Source organism: Rhipicephalus microplus, chromosome 1, assembly GCF_043290135.1.
Source record: "Rhipicephalus microplus isolate Deutch F79 chromosome 1, USDA_Rmic, whole genome shotgun sequence".
Lineage (NCBI taxonomy): Eukaryota > Metazoa > Arthropoda > Arachnida > Ixodida > Ixodidae > Rhipicephalus > Rhipicephalus microplus.
In genome coordinates, this window is record NC_134700.1 from 283,739,601 (window position 1) to 283,766,786 (window position 27,186).

General features: G+C 45.4%; 1 protein-coding gene across 2 annotated transcripts in view; it reads left to right on the plus strand.

Annotated features, from left to right (window-relative positions):
• Positions 1 to 27,186, plus strand: part of LOC142818037 (voltage-gated delayed rectifier potassium channel KCNH8-like) — a 366,747-nt gene that overhangs the window by 176,906 nt on the left and 162,655 nt on the right. For both annotated transcript variants that reach the window (XM_075896227.1, XM_075896232.1), the window contains one exon: positions 23,369 to 23,459. The gene's annotated coding sequence lies outside the window, so the exon portion shown is untranslated. The remainder of the gene's footprint in view (positions 1 to 23,368; positions 23,460 to 27,186) is intronic.

The window sequence follows — 27,186 nt, forward strand, 5'->3', positions numbered from 1 at the left end:
ATAGGTTCATATATACACAAATTTGTTTCAACTCATGCTTAAGTTTGTTTGCGAATTATTCTAAACAGGCACAAGCGCTCATCATGAGCTGCAAACAGGATCTATGGTGAACGTCGTCGAACTCCGCCATTTACGCAACCATATGTATACGTACACACTTCGCGAGGATTTACGAAACTTTCTCGAGAGCTTTCAGTGTGTCACAGCCGTTACGTAAGAGCTTATGCGAACTCGGGTGCATGCTATGCTCATATATTCATGGGCGTATCGCACACAACTTTTTTTTACGTTGTTAATCTATTTACACGGTCATGTACGGCAACACATGGGCCGTTGTCGTCTCTGCAACTTTCCGTCAAAGGCTATAAAGCTGCGAATTGATTTATCTAAAAACATTTGGTTAGGTGGGCAGATGAGATTAAGAAGTTTGCGGGTATAAATTGGCAGCAGCAAGCACAGGACCGGGTTAACTCACAGAACATGGGAGAGGCCTTTGTCCTGCAATGGACGTAGTCAGGCTGATGATGATGATGATGATGATGATGATTATGATGATGATGATGATGATGATGATGATGATGATGATGATGATGATGATGATGATGATGATGATGATGATGATGATGATGATGATGATGATGATGATGATGATGAGTTGATTTCAAAACAAAGTGCGACTGTTGATGCGAGGTTGCATGCCTCTTCGTCTCAGAATCGCGCAGCATGCGACACACAACGGCATAGTTTTGCGAGGGAGAGTCGACTTTTTTTCCCACTACAGCTAGTCTCGTATTGTTCATTCTCCTCTTGCTCCCGTTGATTTGAGTCCCTACAGTACGCGCAAGCCAACCTCCTCCGGACATCCTCCGGTCGCCCACTGCAATTTTACCTCTCTCACTTCCTCTCATCGTAACAACGCAGTTTCAGCTCATGTCGCAATCCAACACGGTGTGAAATCGGGAAAGGTACACACGCAAGCATGGCTTTCCTCTCTCTAGCTTACTCAGCACATTATCCTAGAATAGCTTTTCACGCAACTTTTCATGCAGCATAAAAACTTCGCGCTCAGAGGACAGGAAACGATATAATGCTAAGCCTAAAGACACTTGACTCGGCTCTCATTCAATGTGTCTTCCCACGAGAAGCGTCCCCGGGGTTTTTTTCCTTGGTGTCTACGCCGCCCAACGACGGAGCGTCCCTTGTGTCTTTACGATAAGTGTCCCGCCACGCCTGTGACATTCGGCGTCGGCGCACTGGCCGAAGTGCCGTGGAGTGCCGCCGACATTGACCGACAGTAAATAGGTCATAAACTAAATAACAACCGCGTTTTCACGCTTTTTCCACGCAGACCCGTATACATTCAGCACCGACCGTTAGCGGCCGCAGCGTTCAGCTGTGTCCCGCGCCCATAAATAAGGCGCGTGCCAGGACAAGGTGACTTTGGTCGTTTACAGCCTCTCGCAGTTGTATCCATTTTCTCTTGGTTGCGGCGAAGGCGAAGATTTACGGCGTACCCGCAGCCGGCTCAGGCGTTGCCTCCGGTCACTTATCTGTTCCAGTTAGCTGCCAGCTCCGTTACAGCGAATGTCCTTTAAATGCGGCACTGTGTAGCTTCAAACGATGATCGAATCCGGCTAATCCCGTTTCGATGGCTTTTACGCGGCGACATGTTGAGGATAACAGCAGGCCACATTCACTGACCTTGACCGAACGGCTTCGGCCTCGCTGAAAAGACTCGAACCCTGTCGTCCAGGCGGGTTTTAATCGGTCGATATGTGTAAGTTCACGTTCCATAGTTTGTCGATTTTGTTTTTCTAGTAGTCCATGGCATGCTTGGATATACAGCGAGGCGATAAAGCAAATGTGTGTTCATTCATTCTTCGGTGTGCATGAGTATTGTTGTAACGGCCAAGGCTAATGCGAAAAAAATAAAAAACATAACATAGATGAAAGTAGCTATAGAGACACATAAAAAGTATTTACAGAGAATAGAGCATCAAAGAAAGAGAGAGAAAGAACCACACAGTAAAAGAGAGAGAGAGAGAGAGACAAGAAAGAAAGAAAGAAAAAAAGAAAGAAAGAAAGAAAGAAAGACAGAAAGAAAGAAGGAAAGAAAGAAAGAAAGAAAGAAAGAAAGAAAGAAAGAAAGAAAGAAAGAAAGAAAGAAAGAAAGAAAGAAAGAAAGAAAGAAAGAAAGAAAGAAAGAAAGAAAGAAACGGGAAAAAGAGAATAATGCAGACATAGAGAAATAAATAGGTAGAATTAAAGAGAGACAAAGTGCAGAAAATATGCAGAAGAGAAAGGGAAAGAAGTAGACGAAGAAGCAAAGAGAAAACTAAAAGACAAAGAGGGCTGCCAAGCTCCACACTTCATCCGGGCTTGGCACCCCTAGTGCGAATGAAGTTGCAATGGGGGCACGACATAACTGAATAACAATGGTAGCGCAATGTAACAGGACACAAAAAAAACACGCAGACACACATGCAGCGCTACTGTTCAAAAAATACCGTTTTTTTTCAAGTCTAGCGCTGTGCGTGTGTCTTCGTGTTCTTCTTGAGTCCCGTTACCTTGCGCATTGTTATTCAACTACATTGCGAAGCTGGCTTAATTTTTTCTAGTTATTTGGGACATGTTGAGATATACGGCTATGCGATTAAGCAACTATAGTCTTCATGCAACCGCCACTGTTTACGGGGCCAGCTGTATACCAGCCAAGCCTAAAAGGCTAAGCCTAATAACACTTCTCGCGTTTTGTGCATTGTTTAAACGGTGGTCGAGAAGATACGACGCTCAGCAACTTCTGTCGCATTGACCTTTCTACAGCGACACCACCAATGATTAACCTTGTAAAAAAAATTTTAGGTGGCGTACAGCCAGTGCACTACTCGATAGTGGTTCCAAGCAACAGATACGGTGCGACTTCGTTAAAGTCTATAACAGACATTCTTACTATTTTGAGAACCTTACCAGCTTGAGTACGGCGCCTATACGCGAAGAGAAAGAGGACACCTTTTGCGATGCACTTCAAAGATACGCTGGAAAGTGATCGACCTGGGAGTCGCTTATAATGCAACTAAAATTCCTGGATTACGTCACAAAGTTTTCGTTATACATGCACATATATGTATAGATCTAACCATATTTCTATTACGCCATGATGGGCTTCCGTGTGCGTGCTTCGAATGTATTGTTCGGCGAAAAATACTTGACTATGAATAAAATCATAATCAAATAGAAAACATATCCGTCAGTTTCCAGACATTCGTGAAAACAAATTGTTCGTCGCATCAGCGTCGGCATTCAGAGATTATCGTGTCATAATTTTATAGTTAGTCAATAAAGCATGCCACAAATTTATGCATGTCTCCAGCATCACTGGACATGAAGGTATGGCGGTCCGCAGGGGCGGGGCTGAAAAAAAGGCACTTGCCCCCCTCAAGTTTCTCTAGCACTTGCCCTAACGTAAGCTACACCAGTGCTCTCCCCCTCCCTCTGCCGCAAAGCAACATAGATTTGCACCCCCGAAGAAAGAATCCTACCAACAACCTTGCATGAAGGCTAACGGGAGTAATAGGCTAAGCGAATACAACAAGCAACTCAACACAGCATTGAGCTTGCACTGTGTCCATTGAGCAAATTTTAGTCTTTCTGTTTTAAACGCCTGTGGATATTTGGGTACATATATCAAGCACTACCCGACCCCCTCATTCACTGAGCAAAGTGATATGCCAAAACCAAAAAAGAAGAAAGCTTTAGAAATCAACCTGAAAACCTACGAGAAGATTAGGTCAAGACTTATTGCGTGCAAAGCTACTGTTCGTTCCAAGCCGCCAGGGCTCGAATTTACCTTCTTTTAAACAATGGGCCAGTCTAGTAAGACAGAACTTATTTTACAGCCTTCATAATAGAACAAACGGATTGATCCCTAACGATCACAGTCGTATCTAGTGGCGTCACATTGTAGTCCATATTAACCATGTGCGAATACACTAAAGGAAGAAACTTATCCCAGTAGGCCACTATTATTTTTATTTGAGGGAGCCAGAGATGTATAGAGAAAACTCTTTATCAAAAAGCAGAGAATTTAGCTGGCATCTGCAAATCAGTGGTTTGCTACTCTGCGTGGCAGAGGGGATCAGGGATTGCAAGACAGGAAATTCCCAGTGCTATTGTCAACCAAATTCGTAATTATAAGGTTCATTTCGTAAGTTCTGTGCACGTGTATAATCCTACTAGCGATATGTACCCTTCTGTTTCCGTGATGTTCATGCTATCTTTGATGATGATAAAGGCATCCTCTCGATAAAAACATCGATAAGCACACCTGTTTATTCAATTTCTGATAAAGACATTGAATGAATAGGTGTGTTTTCTACGTGATGACATAATTGATTTGTACGACGTACAGTTGCTTAATTTTTCAGAGAAATTACTCTCAATTGGTTCACCTCAAGGTCACAAACGCTTTGTGTCTTGTGATTCACTATACTCACATCTTACGAAATGTTTAGCGTTGGGGCTTGCAATTTTATTGCCGCTTCTAGCCAACCTGAGTAACACCACAAAAACGTCTTTTTGTTTTGTTTTCCTCAAAAGAAACTAATAAAACCCAGAAGAAAAATTGAAAACGAGAGACAAAAGCACTGTTTTTCGGATTTGCTGCCGAAAGAACACGTGACTGCGCGCTTTTCTTCTATTGCAGTTTCGCTTACGTGCATTGTATTTTTTTGTTTTGTTTTTTTTTTACAGCGAAAGCTGTTATGAGGTCTGAACACGAGTCACGTGCGGCACCGTAGTTGTCCTCCTCGGCCGCCCGTCACCAACATCGCAAGAAATAAGAATTAAAGCTCAGTAATCGATTCGAACCCGGGTCCGCAGCGGGCTAGCCAGTATTCTACCACTGAGCAACCATTGTAAGACTGAAAGTTGGGCTAGTTGGTGATACATTATGGGCAGAAACAGCGCACAAACTCACGGGACGAAGAGAAGAGACACAAACAAGCGCTGGCTTGTTTGTGTCTCTTCACCCTTGTACTTGGAAATCCTCTCGAAACTGGCCTTAAGCAGGCTTGAATGTCGGGAAAGTAATCGCGTTAGTATGAGTAATAAAGTGCTTTAGAACATCAAAGGAACAAGCAGTCGTCACACGATGCGAATTGCGTAATGAGTGGGTCGTCCAAAGCGCCTACCCATTAGAAAACGGGCTTTCGATCACCCATTAACTGTGGCGCATACCCACTTCAGGCTTAGCTTTTCATCGTCGTCAGTCACTGCATGAAAAGTTGCACAAGATTTCTAGCAAGTGTGCATCGGATACCACGCTTCTCCGAAGAATGGCGAATGATATCATAGTGAATGCTGGCCTACCACACAAAAAGTATGATTATTTATGGCGTTGTGGGTACCCAGCAAGTTTGATTGTAACAGTTACCCAAGGAGTGCTGAGAAAAAGCTCTGAAAGGTCACTTTTCTATAGCTTTCGATGTGGCTGTGCTGCGAGTTCCGAGCAGGCCGGGCGCTTTTTTTTGCTTTTTTTGCTTTTGTACTTTGTCATTGCTGTTCATTTCTATCATGATCGCAGCCATAAACCTGCCTAAATAAGAGTACCTCTCCCCATCCCTCTCCTCTTCTACTAAAGTTTGAATCATTTACGAAGCTTTAAAGCACATCGGTATACTAACTTCGTTTGAAATTTTTCTTCTTGACTTGCAACTTAATACCGCATGCCCAACAAAAGTTCGTTTTTTTTTTCTTTTCGTTCATTTACTCTTCTTTCGCATCAAAAAAGAACAACAAGAAGAAAGCTATACCATGTCCGACGGATAGCTAATGAAGACGAATGGTAGCAGCCAGAAAGTCTTTTTCGCCGACGTCAACAGTAGCGTAGGTCTGCCTCGGAAGGAAGTAAAAGGGCATACATTTATCGCTGCTTGTTAAAATAGCTGCCTCACTAGCGTAGCCGTGGATGTACTTTTTACTCCTAGAATCAAACTAACCAGCCATTCGGAGTCACCGGAATTTTTAATCTGCGATGTTGCAGATCGTGTTTCCTACCGCTCCTGTACCGCGCTATGTGTTACATTCACGCAATATTTCAGCGATGCGTGCTCGCGAGATTTATAGCAGCGCCATGCTGAACTACCACGGTTGTCCGCGGCCCGACGAGTTTCATTTCAGCATGTGGTGCAAAGCAAATAATATTCTTGCTTGCGTACTCATGACGACATTTCACGCATCACAATTCATTTTTGTCAGTCACAGCCGCACCGACAATTGTGTGAATAGAGCACACGTTCAAAGGCTCGGCCTCTTTTCATTTTCATTCGTTATACGGCATTTCCGCTTACAGTGGCAGTATGCGTGTGCTTCGCATGCTTCCACATCTGCACCTATATTTTAATAAAAGCGGCTTTCGTCTTTTCAACGCCGTGATTTACGATGCGCGATGTCACTGCGCCGACCAATCTCCTCGAGACTACGAGATGGCGTTTCATATACGTCACCCGACCTGTATTACGGCTTGTCGTGTTTTTTTTTTCCTCGTCGTTTCGTAGCCATAACTCTCGTACGCAACTATTCAAGTCACTTCCTTTCATGCGTCATTAAATTTCGTTCTTGCATCGCCATTGCGTGGTTCATTCCCACATGTGCGCTCAAGCAACAAGACCGACGCAAGAGTCTCGCGCTGTCTGTCGTATACTACGTGGCCTTGACGGCGGAACCATCATGGCACCCACCTCGCCTACAAAGATTTGTTCCCTTTTATTCACTAATTGTTCCCGCTAAAAACTGCAGTAATCAAGGAGAATGAACCTTAGCTTACCTGACTAGGCTAGCAGGATAGGAGCTCATAGCAAGACGGAGTTTCAACTAATTCTATATCGCAAATGGCGAGGTTCGATCAACTCGCGCAAGGTTTCGAACAGCGAAGTTGGACGATTCTGAAGTTTAATCTGGTTGCTTCTGCGTTCTTGCTGGGCTTCAGCTAAGTGATGCTATGTAGGTTGATGATGTTCCATTGTTCCGCGAGGGGCAATGCTCCTTATGCAGTGGTCATTCCCTCCTCTGTAGTAGTAGTAGTAGTAGTAGTAGTAGTAGTAGTAGTAGTAGTAGTAGTAGTAGTAGTAGTAGTAGTAGTAGTAGTAGTAGTAGCGGCAGCAGCAGGAGTAGTAGTAGTAGTACGTAGCCACCTCTAGTTTATGAGTCGCCTTATAGATGGCGTTGTGTGTATATGTCCTTGGGAATAATATGACTGATGGTGTAAGTCGTTTTCACCGCGTATATACGGAGTTAATGATGAGTGGGGCGAAGCGTCCGTCCGTGCGTTCATTCGTTTCAAGGAGACAGACAGACAGACAGACAGACAGACAGACAGACAGACAGACAGACAGACAGACAGACAGACAGACAGACAGACGGACGGACGGACGGACGGACGGACGGACGGACGGACGGACGGACGGACGGACGGACAGACAGACAGACAGACAGACAGACAGACAGACAGACAGACAGACAGACAGACAGACAGACAGACAGACAGACAGACAGACAGACGGGCGGACGGGTGGACGGACGGACAGGCAGGCAGGCAGGCAGGCAGACAGACTTGGTGAATATGCTATGATTTATCTGTCAACTAATTCACGGTAGCATAGGACGTGTCCGTTCTTATTGTATAAGCGTCATTGTTTCCCTAACTTCGCTGAGCCCTATTAGATCTCATTTACTGGGATGCAGTGGCTTACTGTTTTTAAACTATGAACTCATTTTGATCATCTCACCTTTTGACGCCCGATGGCAATGTATGCTTGAACCGTGCATTTTAATCACGTAGACAGGGTGCATGTGTTTGTAAAGCATGAAAGTTACTTTCCCTGCATTTTTAAGCAGAGGAAAGAATCCACACTGTATTCACAAGCAGAGGCGTGGCAGTGTTCAAAGCAGACGTGATGAATAAAAGAAAAGGTAATCCGTAAACAGTATATGGTGCTCTCAACTGGCTGGGTTTCACTTTGACCCTGACAGGAGACCAGCAAGACAGTATTTTAAAGAAAGCATATAAAGGTTTCTCGAAGTTGTAAGAGCAAATAAATGTGTTCCTTCATGGTTAGAAAGGGTAAAATCCCTGCTTAATATGCAGGAATTTTGTGGCGCGATGTGCTTTTGCAGTCTTTGACGACAGTATTAGTTGTTATTTCATGTCCTTTGTGTATTGTAATATTAGCTTGTCCCCCTCATGTGAGAAGTTAAACCACAAATAAAAAAAGAGGCATGGCAGTGTGGTAGAACACTTACTTGCCGTGCAAACAACCCAGGTTCAATCCCGACTCAGACCCCAAATCTTTATTATTCATTTTATCGTCATCTTTCTCAATTTTTCGGTGACTCAAAGATGGTCAATTTTTTGGTCATGCAATGATTTCTTTTTCTCACAGCCAACGTCGCCGAATTTCTGCGAAACAGACTGTTTAAAGCCACCGCGTTAATAAGGACCCAAACGCGCATGCTTCTGCCGCATTCGCAATGCACTTGGACTTTACGTTATGAGCTATACCGCGTGGCTGATCCCCTCCTGGGTATGAGCCACTTTATCTCAATTGAAAACATGTACCCTTCTGTTAACCACCAGTTTGAAGGCGGCGGCCGCCGCCGGTGTCTGTAACTTCAACGCACAAATTTAGGAAGAAAAAAACCTAGTACCAATGACACCGTGGGGCTCGCACTCAAGTCCACTGGGTGCCACCCCAATATTCTACCACTGAGCCACGCTGGTGTTCGGGACTTGTTGGCAAACTTGTCTTGAAAGCAATCGCGTTAATACGACCTATAAAATGTTTTCAAACAGCGAAAGAACAACCAGTCGTCGCAAAATGCGAATACCTTAACCGGTGGATCGTCCAATGCGTCAACGCACTACAAACACTTGTTATTGTTCGCCTATTGACTGTGACGCATACCCACTTCAGGCACGATTCCTCATCGTCATCAGCCACTGCATGAACAATTGGCACGAAATTCCTTGCAAGTGTTTAGATGATACCACGCTTCTCAGAAGAGTGACGAAAAATGGCATAGCTAAGGCCAGCCCACAACACAAAAGGTTTTATTATTAATGTTGTAATGGGTACCAAGCAAGTGTGCTTGCAGCAGTTATCTAATGGGTGTTTAGAAAAGGCTCTGAAATGTCGCTCTTCTAGCTTTCGCTGTGACCATGCTGCGCCTTCCGCCCAGGCCTGGGGCTTTTTTTTTTTTTTGGTAATAAAAAGATAAGATATCAGTAAAACATTGATGCATTTTCATCACGTAATCGAAAACTTAATTAAAACAAAAAACATGACCACGAGGAAAGAAAAAGGGATAGTCACGTGTCTGAATTTTTTTTCTTTTTCTTGTGAATGTGGGATATTCATCAAAGTTCATTATTCCAACTAGCCCATCAAATCAATTTAGGTTCTTCTCCCAGCGCGCGGTCAGCGCTGCAATCAAAACGTTTAGGTCGTGCTTTCTAGAACTCTTACCGACAACCGCATCGTCAATCGAAGCCATCTTGAAAGCCGGACCAAAAGCCGAGGTATATCTCAGCTTGCCGCCATCGTTTATCCAATATGGCGCAGATGGGCGACGCTCGGGCCGCTGTGTGCTGCGACTTTTTGCAGTGCCTCGCAGATCTTGAAGGGACTCGAGACAAGCCGACGCTAGACGAAGAAGACCTGTACATTCCTAGCCCTCGCGAAGCCGAGCTGACCGAGAAAGTCTGTGAAGAAGACTGCGTCATAGCCTTCGGGCCACCCGAGCTTAGGCGTCAGCTGTGCCTTACCGTAGTACGGCAAAAGCTGTCCTCACTCGCCGTCATCGTTGGCCATCAAATTGCCAAAGACGACTACTTCGTGAACTACCTACGGATACTGCTTCCAGCTGAAATCCACATCGTGCCTTCCGCGTCGTCTTGGCACGGAGGGGCCGATGCCTGCGTGTACTTGATGGAGCCCGACGTGCTGTGGTGCCTCTTGGCCAACGGCGTTATCGGTGCAGCCGAGATAAATGTTCTAGTTTTGCGTGACTTCGAGCACTATCTGAACCCCGGCCACGCCTATCGTAAGATAGTGCCTTGCTTCCAGAAGGTGTCTAGACGAAGCACGGGCTTGTCGCAATCGACGTGGATGTTAGCGCTGGCTGATGATCTCAAATCCTGCTGCCTGGGTGGTCTCGAAAGCGACATGGAAAAACTGAGGACACCGCTGAAGCTAATATGTAGCCTGGCAACGCCCGTGAGGCCACACGCCAAGGAAGCGGTTCTCGAAGTCTGCTTCCTCGAGTTGGACTGGCAGGCGCAAGTAGGCTCCATTGTGTCCAGTTCCGATGACCCAGAAGTACAGGAAGTTGGTACAACGCTTCGTGAGCGAGGCATTGTGGCGGCTTGCTGTTTAGCGAAAAAGATGATGATGGCCAATCCACGTGCGGAGCTGCAAGCATTTTTGGCGCAGTGCGAGAACCTCATGACGAAGCTGAAAGGAGACGCTGTCGTAAACAACGCTCAGGGAAAGACGCTGGCCCTCGTGTCGACCGTGGCCTCTCGACGAGACCTGAAGCGTTGGCTCCAGAGCCAGGACTCCGTGGAGGTTGCAGAAGAGCTCGAAGACATAGAGTTGATGTCAGTATTTGTCTTCGTGGCGACATCTGCGGATATACCGACGTTAAGACAATACAACTGGGACATTGTGGTTTTCTGCGACTTGCCTTTCGGCGTCCACTGCGATGCGTTGCTACAAAACTCACGTCACGCCGTCGTTCTGGCTACAGAACCACAGTGGAAGAGGTGGAACGAAGCGTTAGAGTTGCATGATGAGTTGGAGAGTCTGCTTCTGCGCGTAAACCAGTCATGAAGTAAGCTGTTCCACAAGAACGAGAAAAACGGACCTTGCCTAAATTTCGTGCCACGCCTCACACTTTGATTTCTTTATGCGCTTATGCGCTTAAAAACAGGCACTGAGGCGATCAATATTCAGTTATTGGCATTTGCTTTAAATGAGTGCAGACCCTAAAATTTCGCATTGTTGTTTTACCTTGTCTAGATTTCCCGCTTTCTCTTTTCTAGCGGGTACAGCTATATATTTGCTTTTACCTTTCATGAAAATTTCACTTGAAAGTAGCGCTTGTCCTGTGTACTTCACCTCGTCAACGTGTCTTTCACACTTACAAAAATTATAGGAACCTAAGTTGGTATTTGCCGCCCGCCTTGCGTTTTTTAAGCTATATTCACACGCGAGAGCAAGATATAGCACTGCTCCGCGGACTGAAGAGTCACGTGATTAGTTTAATTCGGCGCTGAAGCGGAGACATCGCATGCACACAGCCAGAGCTGCACTCGTGCATACTCTCGACTCCTATGCTTATGCAGTGCGCTTATGCGATCGAAGACCACTCGCGTCTTCCACTGTCACACGAAACCACGGTGCACGAAACACATTTGGTGTTGCCACAAAACTAAAACACGTGGCTTTTAAGCCATCAGCTTGCTTCCTAGCTACGCCAATCCAACCAATGTTGACAGATTTGACGCTGAATCCTCTCTATCGAGGGCAGACGACCGTCAAAAGGACGCATCGAAACAGCGACGACGCATTTCCATTCGTGCCGCGAGCGGAAGAGAGCGGATGAAGCGAGGGCGGAAAGTTTCAATGACGAGCACTTCACGTGACGCGCCGTACGCTGCGAAAATTCCTCCTCCGTTCCCTCGCGTGAATCCACCTTTATGCCTCGTTCACACTGAAACATCCGCTTTCTACAGCGACCGAAATTCCTCTGCCGCCGAAACGAAGCGTCGTTCGCACTGGACGCGCCCCGCGCCGCCGAATATACCATCTACTACGGGGCGAACGCGAGATGGATGCGCTGTCACCCGGTTGTCGCGGCTCGCAAACGCTACTACGCTATCCAGTGGTGTATACTTCGACGCTTCTCGTACGCAAGAAGCAAGAAAAGACAGTACTGCTTACTTTGCTGGCAAGTTGCTGTCTTGTAATGCACGAAGAGCAGAAAAACCACCGATGCCAGCGGCGTTGGTGGGTTCGTTTTGCTCTGCAAGACCGCAACAAGCTCGGTCACGCCAACAGCAAGCTCGGTCACCTCTTTCACGAAATACGGAGGCGAAGTAGGCACAGAGTAGGTTAAACTCCCGTTGGTTTCAACATTCAGTTACGTGGACTGCGGCATAACAAGTGAGTAAGGCTTGGCTGCCATTTTTCAAAATTCCTTGACTAGCGCTCCTATTGGTCCGTGGTGACCGATTCGGCGGCGGACGCCGCAAAAATCGGTCCGACAGCGATCGGCGCGGAGAGGGCCCTTTTGGCGGATCTCGCCACCGCCGAACCGGATTCGAAGCACTTACGGCGGCCGGAATGCTCAGACTTGGGTGCACGTTAAAGAACACCGCCTGGTGTTCTTTAACGTGCACCCAAGTCTGAGCACACGGGCCTACATTTCCGCCTCCATTGAAAATGCAGCCGCCGCAGCCGGGATCCGAACCCGCAACCTGCGGGTCAGCAGCCGAGTACCTTAGCCGCTAGACCACCGCGGCGGGGCGTAGAACATTTCAAATACAGGCGGACGGGAAATAATGTATTGATAAAAGCACCGATGAACTTGCCCGCTCCTGCTCCTGCCGCCCGGGCATAATGTGCGATGCGGCATAGCCTTCCCACCGCTGCCCGAGCCCGCTGAATTGACCACAGTTGATCGTTTACATTAGATCGCTTAGCCATCGCTCCTAGAGAAGCTCCGTTCTTTCTTGTACTCACTGTATATTTTTGATATCTGTGAATTTCCATAACATCCCTCTGGGGCAATCAAAGCAAGCCTCCAAAGCTTCAATGAATTCGATTGATGTGCACTGTAAATTGAAGATTCATGCCTTGAGTGAAAGGGTAGTTTGGATATTTTAACAATTACATCGCTGGGCTGATTTACGGGGCTTTTTTTTTTCGAGTGGTCATCAATAATGGTTTCTTTTCTCAAGCACCAGCATTTCTTTTGTAGAGATGTAAAAGGTGTTTGAGAAAGGTATCTAGCAATATTGAAAAATAATCACACCATATTGTCAAGGGGGTCATATTGTCACGAAGTGAATGATGACGAGTGGGGCGAAGCAGATGAACGGACGCGCGGATGGACAGTCGGATGGACGCTTCACCCCACTCATCATCATTCACTCCGTGGATATGCTGTGACACCGAATTTTATTGACATGCAATGCAATGCAGCTGGCTACTGCGACTACGACTACTACGACGTCCCGGGACATACGACCGAAGGCACAAGAGGCTTCGCCCTTAAAAATTAATGACGCCTTCCCAAAGCGAACCCTGATGGGATGCCGAAGCAGCAGCGTGGTTCACAGGTGGCATCACGGGTTCAACGGCGCTAACACGGGTGCTGCCGAGAGCGCTGGAAGATTCGTTTCAAGCGATGGCTGGTGTAGTTCTTGTCGTTTCTTCAGAATGAACACGGGTGCTTGATCGGAGATTGCGCGCGTTTCACCTTGACTATCACGGCCTTGTGATCGGTGAACTGGAAGCTGAGAGGATCCTGAAGACATGCGATGCCGAAGTTGGCAAAGACAAGATCGACGCACGTTCCCCTTATCGTGGTGGGCAGTTTCCGTTCCGCTAGCATGCACTTCAGTGAGTGCACGTCACGCACGTAATCCACGAGCCATTCTCTTCCTCCTCTGCTGTCGTCAAGGTTGAAGTCTTCCGCGACTGTAAGAGGCGTGCGTCGACACGCCTCGCCGCATTCTAGACAGCGTCGAACCCGTTCCATCAAGATGCAGTGCGAGGATCGCGACGTTGCCGATGAGTACGGCAACGCATTTGGAGCAGGAGCGTCTTCGAGAAGCTTTGGATCGTTCGTCCAGGTCACGTCCGGATCGGCCGGTGGAGCCCGGTGCTTGCGGACGGGCGCTTCGACGGAAGGCGCGTGGTGCTTTCGAGACGTTGCCGATGACGTTTCCGGTGACGGCCACGTCGAGGATTCGCCGGCGTTGGCCTTCCACTGTCGGCGATTCAGCTCGGCTTCCTTGGCTCGCGTCTCGTCGGTGTTACCAGCACGCCATTTCCATTACATAACGCGATTGGAGTGCTTAACTCGCACCTCATCGACTGACGCTTGGCGTCCACGTCAGCGTAGCGTACGGCGGAGATTGCTTGCGTTTTGGCATGTCGAGCCCGCGTTTCGTATGTACCAGTTTCTTGCTGACATTGCCGTTTTAGCTGGGATTCCCCAGACCGGAGCTCAAGGTACACTTCTCGACGTATACGTTGCGCTTCGGCGCGTCGAGCCTTCCGCTGCTCCACCAGCTCCTGTGTGATCTCGGCAGACATCTAATGCGGAGAGAGTGTAAGGAGGAGAGGCCACGGCCTCTTACACCACCACTTACGCCGGCCAGAATTCGCTAGAGCCTGCTAGTGCGTGCTTACTAGGATAGAACACGTTGGTTCATCACGCATCTGCGGAATCTCATCCCCCGACGCCATTGCATGATTGTTAAGAAAGTGTAAGGGGGGACAGGCCACAGCGTCTTACCCAGCCCCTTACACAGGCCGGAACGCGCTACCGCGTGACCACGTTCTCACAGTGCTTGGGCCAACTGTTGCGCGTGTGCAGTAAAGGTGATCACGCCGTACACCGTATCGACCCCCTTTCTGAGATGCTTCACAATTAAAAATTACAGAAAGGAGGCACCCGCGTGCTACCCGAGGCATTACCTTCACGTCGGCAGATGGCATCTCCAGATGCGTACAAGCAATAATTACGGGAGTAATTATAGAAATTCACGACATTAACGTCTTAGCCAATAGAAATAAGCGGTCGAGTCAAACGGGCGAATTCAAATCCTTCCTGCGAATAGCCCATCGCCATTTTGACATTTCTGAAGGGCTTCCACTCGTGATCACCGTGGATCGATGAAATTTGGCTATAATTCAGCAAGTGATACAGAAACCAACGCATCAAAAAGCGCATATACCATTCACTTCGAAAACACCCTCAATGAAGACTATGTTTCCCTCGCCGTTATCAACCGTCAATTTAAATCAATCTTTTTATGTTTTTTTTTTTTGCCGCGTGGCCGCTTATCGACGCTTACTTATCCTCCTGGCTCCCCCTATGCGAGGGAAACACTGTGGTAAGGTACATCTTTTATCCATTTTAATTATTATCTTTATTATTATTAATCATCTACATCAGTTTTACAAATTACGCCCCATTTCAAATCTTTGAACAGCTCCTGCCCGCCGTTCGAGCCCATTGCGCAAGGTGGAAAATATTTTAAGTTTGCTTAAGCATTCGAATAATGGCACCTTCGGAAAGCACGTGTTTTATTTTGTCAACGCCTCCCAGAGGCAAGGTCTTCAGTACACTGCTCTGTAGCGCTGGTGCACTGCGCAATTCAGTGTTGGGCCGGTGCTTCAGGTTATCGGCATTCCCTAATATAAACGCATGCATGCTAAGTGTAAATGCATACATGCATAAATATAAATGCATGCGCTCGCCCACACACGGCCGAAGTGCGAAGCCGCGATTGTTGGCAAAGCGATGCCGAAGCGTCTCAGCAGCTGTTTCGGCGCCTGACGTCAGCGGCGTAGCGATGCATTCTGTGAAAAATGCCCACAGCCTGGTGGTTTGTATTCGCGTCACTATTATGTTCCGCTTTCGCAATTGTGTGAATACTCGTTCTAAATGTGCCTACACGACAATGCATGACGCTGCAGCTAGAGCTTGATCAGGTCCAGTACAGTTTTCAAGAAGAATGTGGATTGGCAACAGTTGCTACTGTGAGACAACAATCGGTAGTGCAGCACACGTTTGATCAGGAGGTTGTGAGTTCGAAATGCATCACTGGCAAGTTTTTTTTTCGTACCTTAATTTACATTTGTCATCCCATCTGCATTATAAGGAAAGCCACATATTGCTGCACTGTACTTTCCTTCGCTACATTCTTAGCTGACTTCTTTCTTTTGTAGCTATGACATGAAAGATCTTCAACTTTTTTTCGCGTACATTCACCTCTTGTAGTTCTCTTTTTTTTTTTGCTAAGCCGCCTGTTCGCTGATATTTTAAGCAACTGAGACATCCGTGAGGGGGAGCTCGTGACTGACACTACGATGAATCATTGCTCCCTTTGTCGCTTAGTGATGCGATCCATCTAGATGGTGGTTCGCATGACTAAGCGTATGCATGCAACATTCAATTGATTGATTGGTTTTACAGAACGCAGGCTAGCCAACAGCATGTTTATTCTGGTCAAATTACCTACCATTCTTTATTTTTCTCTACCTCTCGCTCCCATTCTCACTTTGTACCAGACTGCAGTTCTTGTACATGTTCATAAACATACGCGCCATACTGATATACTGTTTTTTTTTTTGCGCTAATGCATATTCAGCTGTGACCCTTCACCTCCAAACTGCACAATTCTTCTGAATGAAAGTTATCAAGCTTGAAAGTTCAATATTAGAAACGCTATTTGACATCTTGCCCTCAGCCCTGCGCAGCTAGAGCCGCGAGATAAATCACCAAAAAGACACAACTTGAAAATAATCTTTTTTTATCAACTGTTTCTCAAGAACCCTTCGTTCTAGCGTTGATTACTTCTTCATTATACATCTACCGGGGGAGCATGATAGTATCGACGCTTGCAAGCATTTTTTGTGCCCATATATTCTACCCCACAAGATCGTTTCCTATATCTTGCATATTTCTTTCCCTCTCGCCTTTCGTAAAGAAATAACGGGGTGGTAACGCAATATATAAAGGTTGAGTCGCGTTCAATATATAAATTTTACTCTGTACTTCACTTCTTCATTCGCAGAAGAACATGGGCATAAATTGCAACTCCTAGTTTTTACCTCTGAAAGGTCTCATCACAGAACCTTTGTTAGACACCATGACATCACTCGTGATGCAGGATTAAAGCCCTTCTGACAAATAAAATAGCTTGTATTGCCCTTCGAAAAAAACTGAAGTTATCTGCAATGACCACAAATTCAGTTTTCTGTATTTAAAGCATAATAAGAATATTGCACAAATTTTCCTCGCTGAGAGACGTTACTGTACCTGAATTACTAATGAGCAACGAGGAAATCAATGACACCGTACTGTTATGCGAAATCGGATATGAGCCCAATGTAAATATGAGTCAAGGCTTTGCCTTGCGCAGCAGGTTAATCACCATGCCCAGTTGCTGCGTGGCGTTGAGAGATTGTTCTCTTGTACCGTAGGCCACCGTTTAGCGGTTGAAATATTACTTTCTGTGCGTTTATAAGAGGCTGTACATGCGATGTCATCACAAATAAATATGGAAATTAAGCCAGCCCAAGACAGCACCTGGTATGATTCTGAATAGTAATTATTTTTTTAACTTTAATAATGAGCACCCGTTAGCAATGCAGTGTAAACAGGCATAAACGAATGCGGGTGACAACAGAGGAAAAGGAGGGGCATCGGCTTTCTAAAAAAGCTTTATGATGTAAACACCCGATGTTCTTGGCTCTATTGCATTATCTGCCAACCTATAGCCTCTTTCGAGAAACAATAATAACGAAGAATTATTTAGCTAACCTGCCAAAACCAATATACGCTAGAGCCAGAGAATATACTTAGTTGGCGCGTCTCTTAACCCTTCCAAGTCAGAAAGTAAACCCAGCAGGGAGAACGTTCTAAACTCTCAATGCTCTGTGGCAGGCCAGCCAAGGCCTTTTGTTTGCTCGGCCGCAAGAGATAACGGAAGGTGAACTTGTTCGCTACCGAAATCGATCAGAATAACACTTCTCTTGGGATTTGTAGTTGTACTATCGTCAGGCCAGTGTAACACGAAAACATATCTACATTGTTCGGCGATGCGGTACATTGAAACAGACACGATCATTGTAAACGACTGGTATAGGGCCCCCTTCATATATCCACCCGGACTCGGCCTTATGTTTTGTTGTGATGGCCGTCGTGATGGTGATGCTACTCGTGGTTCGTCTAACGTAGATCGAAGCGACTTCAGCATAAGTCACCCCTCCAGGCTCGATTCGCCCTTCTTACTTCTCGTATCGCGAAATTCTTTCCGGGTGAAAGAGCAAGCCAGGATATCCTCCTAATGGTGAACCATTCTTTTTTTTTTTTGCAACCAAACGCGCCGTGAAAGTCTAACTTTGTCTCGGCAGGCGCAGACAACGGCTCAAACATTAATCCGTCTCACCATGGAGACTGGACGGAAGCACAACATTCAGAAGACCCTTGTGTTATCGGGAAAGGGGAGTAATCTAAGCCTAACGTGTGTTGCCACGTAAGCTTGTTGGCAAATAATTTAAACAGTTTTGATGTAGCGTGAAACGACGCACAACACGATAAGGCACGTAAAGACACCACACAGCGCTACTAGCAACGACATGTTTATTTTCAAAACCAGACCACCACACCACCAGACCATCGCAAAGCAAGCAGTGGGGTCACTCAGCGATACGCGCGAAAAAAGGCGACTGGGCGTAGGCGAAATCCCGACAAGGATGATACCGCAAATCACCACTTGCGCAAGAAGTCGTTAGGTGGAAATGATATCGATGACTTGCTAGCACACAACTCCCCCGTTGTATCAATTAGTTAATCTTCAACATTCCGACGGGTGATCTCCGCTTTATTTGGCGTGTCCGCACCTGACGTGCTACATTTCTTCCTTTTTTTTCTTATAAATGCGAAGCATTTCTTAGTGAACTTCGGTGGCTTAGAGCGTGTCTATCTATCTATCTATCTATCTATCTATCTATCTATCTATCTATCTATCTATCTATCTATCTATCTATCTATCTATCTATCTGTCTGTCTGTCTATCTATCTATCTATCTATCTATCTATCTATCTATCTATCTATCTATCTATCTATCTATCTGTCTATCTAGCCGCTTATGTTTGGGTGCCCTCGTGGTGACCCCCTTAACATGGCATGAACAAAAATTAGCTTGAGAGGGTAAGATGGCTTGACGAATATGACATGATGATGTCACAATCCCGTCGCGCACGTCGTCAAACAGGTCCCGCCAGACAGTGGCACGTACCCACAGGTGTGTATGTGCGGCTGGTATGCGGGTATCTGCCACAGGTGATTAACACTTTGTATCTACCGAGGAACGACGAGAACACACACTGGCAATTTTAACGCGCGAGCGTTAAAGGGCCGCTCATCAGGCTCCCAAAATACAAAGAAGGAGCGCAATATTCTTTCCTGATATTTATCGTCCTTCTCAATTGGCGCACTACTGTGACGCAGACAGTAGTTCCCAAGACGTCTACAACGTACATGCTCTCGATTCATTGATATACGCAAAATATCACATGTGATTTGTCTCCTGTACTGCTTTGCCATGCAGCCGCCAATCCATTCTTCTTTGTCTCGCATGAATATTGTGCACAATCAACCGATCAAACTTCATTTTTTTATGTTTACATCTGCGCAGGCGGCGATAAAAGTGTGCAACTGAGAAGCGCGATATCTTGATAGGCTTTAGTGCTTAAAGCTGATATTGTTCGCGTTCATTCAAAAAGTAAGGGACGAGGAGGGTGCATCGCGTGCATGAAGGTGAGGGGAAAATCACCCCTCTCGGCTTTAAACGTGGGGTGGTGAGCGGCCCTTTAATAAATACCTGACATCCGTAGCATCGAGCCAACCATGAAAAGAATAAATGTCAGGGTCTCAGCTGGAATGGAATCCAAGCATTCTGCGTGGCAATGAAGCATTTTACCACAGAGCTACGCCAGGTCTCGGAACTACTTTTCAAATAGACGCTAATCTTCGTGAAACGTCAATACGGGTTGCAGTGCTGCCTACCCAATTTTATAAACATTACATATGTACTTCTTTGATACAGCCGTCACGTCGAGTTAACGTCAATCGTGGTTAGTTGCCATGTGCGAAAGTTGATTTATGTAGCAGTGTCCAGGACCAGCAACCTCGCGAGCAACAGCGCTTCATATCAGCTTCTGGTGTTGCGAATACGCATGTTCCAGTTGGCCTCGTTGCGCAAGTGCAAACAACTGGTTATATAAACATCTGCAACTCTTCAACATATGTCGGTGCGTGCAACATTTGTAGATGTATTTAGCGTCATTTCATAACGTGTCGCTCAATAAAAAAAAATTGCAACACGATCACCTTCCCACCGCATGCTTCGCATAAGGTCGATTCCCCGTTACGTGGGATCTGCTGAATGCTTTCCTGCCTTTCTTTCTTTCTTTCTTTCTTTCTTTCTTTCTTTCTTTCTTTCTTTCTTTCTTTATTTCTTTTTTTCTTTCTTTCTTGGTCTCTTTGTCTTTACTTTGCTCTTCCATTTTTTCTTTCTCTCTCTTCTCTTTCTTTCTATCTTTTTTTCCCTTTTACCCCCTTTTTTTTTCTATCCGTCGCATTGTGCAGTCCTCCCTCCTAACTGGCAATTGGACTTCCATCCACTCGCTTAGCAGCGCAACACTTCATTTCCTACAGGCAACAACGACAGTCGTGCATTCATATCCGGGAAACAATGAAATGTGTCAACGTCCAACGACAAGTTCCGCCGAAAGACGATTAGATTGTCGTATCAGAAATGACTCGTTGCCGACAAGCTGACGATCGAGAGAAAATCTATTATTGATAAACAGCGTGTACGAATACACATTTGACCAGCTCACCTTAGAAGGCTGCATTACTTCTCGCTCGCGGACGCCGGGTTTTTAAGGAGTGAATCTCCTTCAACTGCAGCCTCCTCTTCCGTTACGGTCACGGCATAGAGCCGTTGCTATAGTTGAAACATATGCAAGACAAAAAAATTCGGCAGATCCCGCGTACCTCGGGAATCGATGTATACGAAGCATGCGGATGCAAGGTGATTGTGCTTTAATTTTTTTATCGAGCGAGACATTATGAAGATGAATCAATCTTAAGTAAAATGTGCCTAGATGCACAAAAATTTGGGTGAATTTGTACTAATTCATAGTATTAAGAGTGCGTAACAGACAAGTTACAAGACACAGATTGCACAAACGAGCGTTCTTAACAAGCGTTTGTGTAATCTGCCTCTTTTAACTTATCTGTTACGCTCTCTTATTACCACTAGGTGCCTGGATGTTGAGGTTTCTCAAGGAAACCTGAAACACAAAGGCACATGTTGAGCGCCTTATGTCCCAACTAATTACCTATACTAAAATGGTATCTTGCCACCGGTAAGATGGCGGTATTTTGGATTCACTTTCAAGGCATATCGTGCATTCCAGCAATCTTATAAATCTTGCTTAGATATCCTCAGACGGCTAAAAGGTGAAATAACTTTATGTACACTTTATTAGTTGTGTTTTAACGCCCCAATATATACACTCTATGTCACTCAATTTACATCATACGGGGGCAACGCTCAGCCAACGTACCATTACTCATCGATACAGTACCCAGATTTTCGCCCATTCTTCATGATTTACTTCATGTGGAAACGTGTTTTTTTTTTTTTTGCGTACGGTGCTACTCAACCGTCTGAGTTATTACTAGCTTCGCTCGAAGAAGGCCACAACACAAGCGCTTGATGTGGGCTGCCTTCCTTCTGTCCTGTCTTCACGCTGTTTCCATCGAAGTAACACACGGCATCCTGCAATTCATTATCCTTTCACTGCACTTTATACGACTATTTCCCCATCGAGGAAAATATAATGTTGTAAAAGTCCACGCTAAGATTGATTGATTTGTGGGGTTTAACGTCCCAAAACCACCATTTGATTATGAGAGACGCCGTAGTGGAGGGCTCCGGAAATTTTGACCACCTGGGGTTCTTTAACGTGCACCCAAATCTGAGTACACGGGCCTACAACATTTCCGCCTCCATCGGAAATGCAGCCGCCGCAGCCGGGAATCGAACCCGCGACCTGCAAGTCAGCAGCCGAGTACCTTAGCCACTAGACCACCGCGGCGGGGCTCCACGCTAAGACAAATACAGAGGCCAAGAAGAAGGCATCGCATGTCCTGTCTTCTTCTTGTCCTTTGTATTCGTCCAATCCCTGACTTTTACATCATTATGAACCCAAGCCGACCTGTCTGCCTACCTGTTATTCTGCGGGAAAAACTTCGCTGTCAAATCGGCGGGAATATTTATGAACACCTGTAAGCACAAACCGAGATCGACAATACATTAGATACTTTAGTATGCAATACAGGGACCGGCGTGCATGTTGACCTGCGCGTTGACAGGTGAATATACTCCTGAACAAAACTACAATAAGAGCGAAAACAAGAAAGATTCGAAAGAGCGTCAGCAGATGGGCGAGCAAGTCAAGTGCGCTAGAAGTTTAAAGGGAAGTGCTCGTGATGAACCCACACCAGAGAAATGATTGATTTGTGGGGCTCAACGTCCCAAGACACCAGAGAAATGAATTCAATGCCAGTCAATGGCATCGAAAGCTGCTGTTCCGGTTCGCTGCTATTCCGGTTCTATTCATAATGCACTTGCTCAGCACATTTGCGATAGCGGGCTTGATAAAGCAAAGGAAGCCTAATGACATCGCGCTCATCTTGCATGGTTCAATGGGATCACGATGCGGCCAGCATTTTAATGGCCTCTACGCGTCTATATCGAAACAACTTGCGATTGATGTAATGATAGCGTTAACTCGCGACGTTACAAAGTTTGCGTGTTCTATGTGGTCCACCAATATGGTGGTTTCAGTCACGTCAGTGCAAGCCATGATAAGCAAACACTGACACGCAGAGTGCACCCTGCCAAAAATGGTTTAATTTTCGCAAGCAGAGTGCTGCAGTTATATACTCGGTTCACATCTCGCTGTGTGTGTGTGCCTATGTATTTGTCCCGTTTTTTTTTCTTGTGCTACAAGAGAACCTACTGAAAATGTGCTACCGAAAAGACCACATCACATTCCTTGTCACCATGGAGTCGCTACAATGTAAATTGATGTGACGTCACATGATAACGTCACATGACGTCGTCGCTTGACCAGAGGTGAGCAAATCATGGAGACACTGCAAAACGACGTGAGGCGCGGAGAGATTCGAGGCGAGGAGAGGGATGGGGGTTGGGGGACTCATAAGTGTAACGATTGACTCCGAAAAAATAAGAAAACGATTGCTTTTTGGAGTCGTCTTAGTCAAATGAACAAACACAGAGGAACAAAGAACCGTGCAAGCTTTGAAAATGAACTTTAGAGAATAACAATGGATATTGTGAAACCGGTAACTTGGTTTAGTGAAAAAGATTCCTGCTTGAGCGGTACTTATACTGCTTTGCAAAACTCGAGTTAACATGGACCGTCATTTTTGTTCCGTTTTTTTTATTTCTTCTTTCTTTCATTCCAGGACACTTGAAGTCAACGCAAGCGCCTGAGCTCGCACCCAGGACAGCACATACGCTCCAGGATTGATCGCTGACCAGCCCACTCGTGGCACGGTGAGTCTCATCTGAATGAAGCCTCTCTACGTGCCGCATTCAATGAACACATCAGGAAAAAAAAAGAAAACGGAAACGGGACCATGCATTCTTTTCATGAGAATAGCGTATGTATAGTTGCCTTCTTCACAGGACACGGCAATCACTTTGAAAGTGCACCCGATGGGCTTAACAGGGCGTGGATGGCGTACGACGTCCACTAACAAGCAGGCTGCCTCACTGGCTGATCGACAACCTCCATCTATTCATGAAGCTATCATTCAATCCATCTATCCGGGCGTGCATCCTCAAGATGTGGTCGGATGGATCCTTTGTATGATAACGACGTATGCAAAAAAGGAAAAAAAAACCTCGGGTGCAAGTTCATTGAATGGAACGGCAGCAGGGTCTTTATGACACGCAAGGAACCGAAAGAGGAAAGCTAAAGATAGACGCGCGCGACAGCTATCGAAAGACGTGAGCACTATAATCATATTTATTTTTTTTTATTGGTGATTACCGGTTCAACCGTCTCAGTGAAAGAGTGATCTCGGTTGAATGGCTCAGTTTTGCGCCTTATTTTATTTTTTGGGCTTACGCAAAAAGTATCACTTTCAAAAAGAAAAAAATATATATTGGTGATAAATTCGCTGGTTACCCTGTTCAAGTGTGCTATTCTGTACGTTGAAACATCCACCACATTCACAGATTTCGTAACGACAGATTTTTGAGCCAGTCACTGCTGACAACAGGTGAAATTTATAACATGGCAGAAATTTACAATTTCAACAATAGCACTCCGGCTGGACATTAGCAATCGAGGATGTGAGATGTATTTAGAGAAGAGGAAATATTACAACGGGCAACAACGATTCGTTCAGCTTTTTCCTCGGTTACTTCGACATCAGCTTTTGCATGGATACCGAATTTAGGTTTTGATTTCGTTTTTTTCTGGCAAAAGCAACTCACAATGAACATTTACAGACTTAAAGATTGGTAATTCCTACATGAACAAGGTAGACATACAGCTAACCTTTCAGCTCATAATCTTGAAGCAGCAAATATTCATGCAAGCACATGCGCTGCGTTGTTCATATAACGGTTCTATGTTCTCGTTAGCATAGACGCCACGCATAACTTCTATGTTTTTCTGATCCAACTGCGTCACCGTTGGTGCAAACTTAAATATAGGCGTGCACCGTGTTTACAGTCCATCATCATCGCCATTTTTGTTAATAGATAAAATGCTTACATGAGTCATGTTTGAAGCATAGGTTTGCTTATATGTTAGCTATGTTCTAAATTTGTCAGAGTTGCGTTTCACGTGAACACACTGCCGCACTGGTTAAAAGTTCACACGCGAAGCACGCAACGCCATCCTCATTCGGTAGAGCATTGCCCTGTTCAGCCTTTCAAAATTCGAGTACAGATGCCACCGATCTGTGTGCCAGTGCGCTACTGTACACTTTCCGAACTATTGCGGAAACGCTGCTGAGCGACGGCTCAGAGCATTGTGCGCTCAGCTGTCCTGCCTTCCAATGCCATTGTAGTTGTAGTAAAAGCGCACTTCACGTTCTGGCAATGGCGAAGCCTTCGTGGGAGCGACAAGGTCCACTAACGACGAAGAAAAAATTTTCCGCTGTGTGCTATATCGATAACGAAAGTGAACGCTGTACAGGGAAGACTTAGGCCAGGAGCAGGAAAGGGACTCGAGGCAAGCCTAATTTTCAACTCTTAACCACTCGTGCTTTAAATGTACCCGGGGCATATAAACCTTGCGGGCATACGAATATTCAACGAATTGTACTGCTGTTGTCTGTGTTCTAGTTATTTCTAGAACACTCTTTCATGTTTAAGTCATTCGCTTCTAACGTGTCCTTTATGTTTGGACATGTGGGTGGCCGTAGAATCGCGAGTAGCATAACGTCGCTTCATTTTCTTTCTAGCAGGAATGGAGAAAGATAAATTGATTCAATGCATCTTCGTGCCCAATTAGCCGTGTTGTAGTTGTTGTCGAGCAGAACACGATGACTCGGTGCTAATAACTTGCATGAAAAGCCAAAAATAAACCTGCAAAATTTCGCGCAGAATGACCTGCAGTGGCGCCTCGTTCACCGGCGCTGTTCCCTCACACGCTAAATAGAAGTGCAAACATGCCCAGCAAAAAAACAAAAACGATTCAACCGCCAGGTGCAATTAGTCTTAATTAAAAGCGAGAGCTGCGCGGTGTTCGGAAGCCACTCGAGGGGATTAGGCCATCCTCTTCTGTGCCCACGACGGCTGCGTTGCTGTCTCTGCTGCGTACAAACTGCAGCGACATTAGCCGAGTACATGTCCGTGGGACTATATATAAATTGTACTCGTTCCTACGAACCTGCACCAATGTATACTGTTTCGTAGCACCTTTTCTCAATCATTCTCACTTTTTAAATGCTTTTTTGTACGTTTCTTGATGGCCAGCGATACGCCAGTGTAGAAAAAACGTCGCCTAAGCTGTGGAACAATTGGTCGCCTCGATTGCTTGGACAACACGGTTTTACAACTAATTGTTTTTTTTATGTAACGTTTTGGAACTTTTTCTAGCTTTCCTTTTTATTATAGCGATGATCGCCTGGCTTGAGCAATATTATCACTGTCGTTTTTGTTTTCTTTTCCTTTTTATCACTGTCACGAAGTAGACTTTGCAGTGGCCAGCATACTCTGTCGAACATCTCCACTGGAACTGCACAGTAAATTTTTACACCCAGAAGGGTGTAAATAAGCTTGTCCCGTGGACGACACCCTAAGGGTGTTAATTCAGCACCTTCCAAAAAGGGTGCTTTACCATGCACCCTTAGAATAGGGTGTACATGTAAAAAAACTGTAGGGTGTTAAAAAAACACCCTTAAGGAAGGGTGCCTTCGATGTCCATCACTTTTTTAGCACCCTCTGAGGAGGGTGCGAGAAGGGTGCACAAGGGTGTTGAGTGCCCATGGCAGGGGTGGCGAATACTGCCACCAATAGATATCAGCATGCACTGATTAAACACTACTTGAAGAAAGTGGTCCTGATTATCGATGGTGCACCACCTGTCGAGCTCCATTCATTGCGTGTGGGCAAAAATATAAACGCGTACAATCGTGTATGAACTTGTGCTGGATCTATATATACTTCAGTGTGTATGCATAATGCGTGTTACAGAAAATGAAGCCTTGCTGCCCTTGCATATTGCGTTTATTTAATAGGCAAATAAAACATAAACTTTTCTTCTGCCACACAACTTTTTCACCAGATATACGTTCATGTATACATACACTACACATGCAAAACCTCAAATGTATATTATATTTTTTTCAGTTTCACTTTATTGACAATTCTTTGCAACATACAATTACACTGGTTTCAGTTTAGTATACTGCTTCAAGTACATAGAGACTACAAATGAAATACACGCTAATATATCCCTATAATTCTTTCAAGTATCTACAATCCCAGTGGTTTCCAGTTTAATACTCCTTCGTGTACACAATCGGTTAATAGGAATGAAATACAGGCAAATATATACTTATAATTCTTTCAAATATATACAATCACCATGATTTCACTATATACGCCTTCATGTACACAATCATTCCCAAGAAGTGATGCACACAAAAATATATATGGATAGTGTTTTCAAATGTATACAATCACAGTGGTTTAAGCTTTGTATTCCTGGATGTATAACAATTGGTTATGAAAAATGATGTACATGCAAACATATACGGGT